At 41.5% G+C, this 6,000-nt stretch overlaps 1 protein-coding gene across 1 annotated transcript in view; it reads right to left on the bottom strand.

Annotated features, from left to right (window-relative positions):
- Window positions 1-5,523, bottom strand: part of KCTD1 (potassium channel tetramerization domain containing 1) — a 315,950-nt gene extending 310,427 nt beyond the window's left edge. The window contains exon 1 of the mRNA XM_029591170.1: window positions 5,487-5,523. The gene's annotated coding sequence lies outside the window, so the exon portion shown is untranslated. The remainder of the gene's footprint in view (window positions 1-5,486) is intronic.
- Window positions 5,524-6,000: the final 477 nt, after the last annotated feature.

Here is a 6,000-nt window from a genome sequence, read left to right on the forward strand (position 1 = left end):
TTGCACTGGCCCTAATAGAAAAAGAATACAAATTAAATGTTACAAAACAAAAAAACAGGATGAGGAAGGGCCAGCATGATAATTGTTCGCACAGGGCAGCAAAAAAGCTAGCACTGGCCCTGCGCAGCAGCACTCTGTGGTGATGCACTGGAGAGGTTCCCATCCTTCCTCAGTGAGAAGAGAGCCTACGAGGTAGTGAGTGGAAGGGAAGGGTTGAGCAACTGAGAGGGAAGGTATGGGGTGAATGGCAGGGAGGGGTAAGTGTTGAGAGGGAAGGAATGCAGTGAGTGGGAGGGAAGGGAAGGAGCCAGCATGTGTGTATACCTGAGACAGAGGGAAGGACTGAGAGGGAAGGGAAGGGTTGAGTGGGAGGGAGGGGTGACTGACAGTGGGAAGGGGTGAGTGAGAAAGTGGAATAAGAAGAAGAGAGAGTAGAAGGGTTTTCTAAGAGTGGAGAAAGTTTGTGTGCTCCCTACTCCCCTCCATCTCTTCTCCACTAATCCACAACAATCTCAGGGTGACTGAAAATCAAACGTTCCCAGGTGTTACTTCAAAAGGTTTCTGGCAGTGAAAGCTGTTTGTGTGGCTGTTTATGAGATGATATCAGAATTTGAATTTTTTTTTGTACGGTGAGTTGGTGTGGGCTGTCTCTTGGAGAGTGAATCCCTTTTGGGTACCTTAGCAGGGGTGGCAGCAGAGGGGTGGAGGCATCTCTTCCTGTCCGGTCCCTCACCTCAAGCAATAGATTTCCATGAGCTGCTCCTAACTACTGCATCAGTTACCAATAAATTAAAGCTTTGCTCCTGCTCTGGGCTGCCAACAGTCTGAACTGCCTGCCACAGACTGACATCAGCATCATCAAAGGCTGGCTCAATGTTGCACATGTTAGCATGTCAAAGGAGACATTTTGAGCCTGGCCTTTACTGATGATCTCAGGTTGGGAAGGCAGCTCAGAAAGTTGATCACATGGCAGCAGCAAATTTTCTGATGCACTACCAACTTCAGCAGTTCACCCTACTCCCCTGCCTAGGTATAAGCTGCTTTGTATGCATTAGGCAATTTTATGCATGCAGCGCAGCTTTATTTCCATAGGGGGAGGAAATCTATTGTTATATCGCTCACTATCGTGAGATGGTGCTGCGATATCGCAGGTTACATGCTGTTTAACTTGCCATATCGCGGCTTAGTGAATCCACTTATTATCTGCAAAAGTGCCGATTTTCAGCCTTATCCGGAATAGCTAGCTAGATAATTCTAGGGCAGGCTAACCATAAGAAAGCAGAGTATATTCTTGCTACTGAATTTTCTGGCTAAGATAACTGAATAAGTTTATGCCACTAACTTGCTCAGCAGGACAGTGGCAGAAAATTGGCCCTCTTTATAACTATGTGTAGTGTGTATCCTGTAATCACTTGTGATTTTGATTTATGTAACAAAAATTTTACACAGCATTTGCTGTTCATTTCTATACCCAGTTCTCTTACCAGCTCAGCAGGATTTTGAATATTGACCCTAAGATAATTATATCCTCTTATACTAAAATATTAGGCGATTAGTATTTTCAAGGTGTTTCTGAAATACAACACAGCTGTGGTATGGACTTTAAGGTATATAAATATCTTGTCGGCAAGGAGGAAGGGAGAAGGGAGAAGGTAGGCACCAGTTACAATGGGACTTGCACTGGCAGGAACACATACAAGTGTGGTCCATGCCCAGATTCCCATATTCATATCAGATACCTAGGGACCTTCGTTATCAGTTTTCATTTTATTTTTCCTGGGAATAACTGAAAACAAAGGTCCCTGCAGATACCATGTATATACATACCCACAATGTCCAGTCACTATGATGACACAGGAGCTTCACACAGGCAGCAGCAGCCAGGGAGAGCACTGCTTCAAGGGGGAAAGTAAACAGGAGTTGGCTAGGGGATTATAAAACCAGAAGTAACAGGAAGTATAGGGCTGCTGGGAAATATAGCTTCGAGAACCTTGGCAGCAGCCAGAGAAAGGTGTGTTACTAATTGGGAGATCTAGCTGAGGCTAATTACAGAATCAGCATCCTTCTTAAGTCAGAGGGCCTTTCAGAGGGGGTCAGAAACAAAAAAGGAGTCTAGAAGGAAAGGGCTTACCTGCACCTAGAACCAGAAATGACTATAGCCTTTGGTTAGTGCTTTTGAATCTGCAAAATGCACAGTTGGGAAATATGCTCCTGGGAAATAGGGCAGGCCTATAGCTGACCACCAATGTATCTTGCTGGGGTGATTCTGCTGTCTCAGGAAATGAACTGAAAGCTACAAGTATGAAGTGAACATTTATGTCTGGAAGAAAAACTATTTTGATTGAAAGTAGCTGGCTCTGAGCATTGTGTTCCAGAAAACTGTTAGCAGATTGTGCATGGCCCAATCAGAGGTCTGTTAAAGACACGTACATCCATTCCATGTTATAATACTGATTAAGAGGATTCATAATCAACATTCATGCTTCAAATAATCAAGTTACTTTCAAATAGAAGATGGTATCTCCAAGCAGCATAACTGAGAAAAAACCATAGCAGACATTTCATTTGTACCTTTAATATTGGTAAAACAGTATACATTTTGGGTTTCACGTTTTATAGTATTGGTTTTAAAGAATATAAATCCAGAGGTCAATATTCAAAAGCTATTTAGACGGATAACTCAAACGTTATTCATCTAAATGGCACAATAGGCATATGCAGTCACTTATCCGGCTAAATTGTAGCTGGATAAGTAGTTATGCAGTTATAATTTAGCCAGATAATAAAGGGGTGTTCTGGGGACGGGTTGAGGTATCCAGCTAACTTAGCTGAATATTGCAATATCTAGCTAAGGTAGCTGAACATAAGAACATAAGAAATTGCCATGCTGGGTCAGACCACAGGTCCATCAAGCCCAGCATCCTGTTTCCAACAGAGGCCAAAACCAGGCCACAAGAACCTGGCAATTACCCAAACACTAAGAAGATCCCATGCTACTGATGCAATTAATAGCAGTGGCTATTCCCTAAGTAAAATTGATTAATAGCCATTAATGGACTTCTCCTCCAAGAACTTATCCAAACCTTTTTTGAACCTAGCTACACTAACTGCACTAACCACATCCTCTGGCAACAAATTCCAGAGCTTTATTGTGCATTGAGTGAAAAATAATTTTCTCCGATTAGTCTTAAATGTGCTACTTGCTAACTTCATGGAATGCCCCCTAGTCCTTCTATTATTCGACAGTGAAAATAACCGAGTCACATCTACTCGTTCAAGACCTCTCATGATCTTAAAGACCTCTATCATATCCCCCCTCAGCCGTCTCTTCTCCAAGCTGAACAGCCCTAATCTCTTCAGCCTATCCTCATAGGGAAGCTGTTCCATCCCCTTTATCATTTTGGTTGCTCTTCTCTGTACCTTCTCCATCGCAACTATATCTTTTTTTGAGATGCGGCGACCAGAATTGTACACAGTATTCAAGGTGTGGTCTCACCATGGAGCGATATAGAGGCATTATGACATTTTCCGTTCTATTAACCATTCCCTTCCTAATAATTCCTAACATTCTATTTGCTTATTTGACTGCTGCAGCACACTGAGCTGACGATTTTAAAGTATTATCCACTATGATGCCTAGATCTTTTTCCTGGGTGGTAGCTCCTAATATGGAACCTAACATCGTGTAACTACAGCAACGGTTATTTTTCCCTATATGCAACACCTTGCACTTGTCCACATTAAATTTCATCTGCCATTTGGAAGCCCAATCTTCAAGTCTTGCAAGGTTCTCCTGCAATGTATCACAGTCTGCTTGTGATTTAACTACTCTAAATAATTTTGTATCATCTTGTTTTTTGTATCATCTTGTTTTTTAACTATCTTTCCTACTGCCTATTTATTTTATCCCCTGCCCAGTTACTATCTCCCTGTTGAAATGTATTTTCCAAACTTTCAGTTATTATGTGAACCGGTATGATGTACCCACTAATGCCGGTATATAAAAGTTTCTAAAAATAAATAAATAAATAAATCATCTGCAAATTTGATGACCTCACTCGTCGTATTCCTTTCCAGATCATTTATATATATATTGAAAAGCACCGGTCCAAGTACAGATCCCTGAGGCACTCCACTGTTTACCCTTTTCCACTGAGAAAATTGACCATTTAATCCTACTCTCTGTTTCCTGTCTTTTAACCAGCTTGTAATCCACGAAAGGACATCACCTCCTATCCCATGACTTTTTAGTTTACGTAGAAGCCTCTCATGAGGGACTTTGTCAAACGCCTTCTGAAAATCCAAATACACTACATTTACCGGTTCACCTTTATCCACATGTTTATTAACCCCTTCAAAAAAATGAAGCAGATTTGTTAGGCAAGACTTCCCTTGGGTAAATCCATGTTGACTGTGTTCCATTAAATCATGTCTTTCTATATGCTTTACAATTTTGTTCTTGAGAATTGTTTCCACTATTTTTCCCGGCACTGAAGTCAGGCTCACTGGTCTATAGTTACCTGGATCGCCCCTGGAGCCTTTTTTAAATATTGGGGTTACATTGGCCACCCTCCAGTCTTCAGGTACAATGGATGACAATAAATAAAATACAATGTATTGTATTTTATTTATTGTCATTTTTTATTGCCATTTTTTCATTGATATTTATTGTTTATTTATTAATTATTTATTAATTGTTATTGCATTTATTTTCATTTATTAATTGTTATTTATTAATTGTTAGCATTGTTATATATATATATTTTATTCTGTTTCTTGGATTAACTATGTTCATTGTAAACCGCTAACTTGAAGCGATAGTTACTGTTCATTGTAAACCGGGGTGATATGTATATTATACAGGAACCTCCGGTATATAAATCCTTAAATAAATAAATAAATAAATAAATAAATGACTTCAATGATAGGTTACAAATTTTAACTAATAGATCAGAAATTTCATTTTTGAGTTCCCTCAGAACCCTAGGATGCATACCATCTGGTCCAGGTGATTTGCTACTCTTTAGTTTGTCAATCTGGCCTACTACATCGTCCAGGTTCACAGTGATTTCGTTCAGTTCGTCTGATAAATTTATCGTCTGGATAAATTTAGACCTGCTGCAGAGCAGGTGTATAGTTGTTCAGCCTTGTGTGGCTGGATAACTTTACACCTAACCAGCTATATTCAAAGGAATATACCCTGCTAAGTTAGGTTTCTTTTTAAAAAACAAAACACACCTGGTGACCCTACAGGCCCAAACCTATCCCTCGCCTCCCTCCCAAAGGCCCTACGGGGCTGAACTTGCCTCCCTCTCCTCAAAATGCCCCTTTCACTATTAAAAAATATATATATATTTGGGCAAGGAGTCCCCCCCCCCCAACCCCCTGCTCCTGTTTCCCTTTTTATTGTAAGTGCATATCTTGCTACCTCCAACCCACCCCCCAACCCTTTCCCTTCTACACCCCCTCCCCACCGTCCCCTGTACCTTTACTTTTAGCAGCTGTCTCCCGGATCCGGGCCCAGCGCTTGCATCCTGGTAGTAGTACGCTTCTGCTGTTGCTAGGCTATTACGATGGAAGCATACCGTAGTAGCCTAGCAACAGCAGAAGCGTTCTATTACTACAATGGAAGCGCTGGGCCCGGATCCGGAAGACAGTTACTACAAATAAAAGTATGGGGGCAGGTGGGGAAGGGGGCATAGAAGGGAAAGGGTTGGGGGGCTGGAGTCAGCAAGATATGTGCTTACAATAAAAGGGAACGTGGAAGCAGGGAGTGAGGGAGTGAGGGATGGGGGCTCCCGGCCCAAAGGATTTTTTTAATTTATTTATTTATTTATTTATTTAACAGCTTTTAATATACCGGTGTTCGTGCGAGCACATCACGCCGGTTTACAATAAACTTGCGAAAGGAGGAAATTACAAAAAACAGGGAGTGGGGGATGGAGCAGGTTTGAGAGAAAGGGTGGGGGGGAGAGGGGGGAAAGTAAAGGAGGAAGAAGA

This window comes from Rhinatrema bivittatum, chromosome 2 (genome assembly GCF_901001135.1).
Source record: "Rhinatrema bivittatum chromosome 2, aRhiBiv1.1, whole genome shotgun sequence".
Lineage (NCBI taxonomy): Eukaryota > Metazoa > Chordata > Amphibia > Gymnophiona > Rhinatrematidae > Rhinatrema > Rhinatrema bivittatum.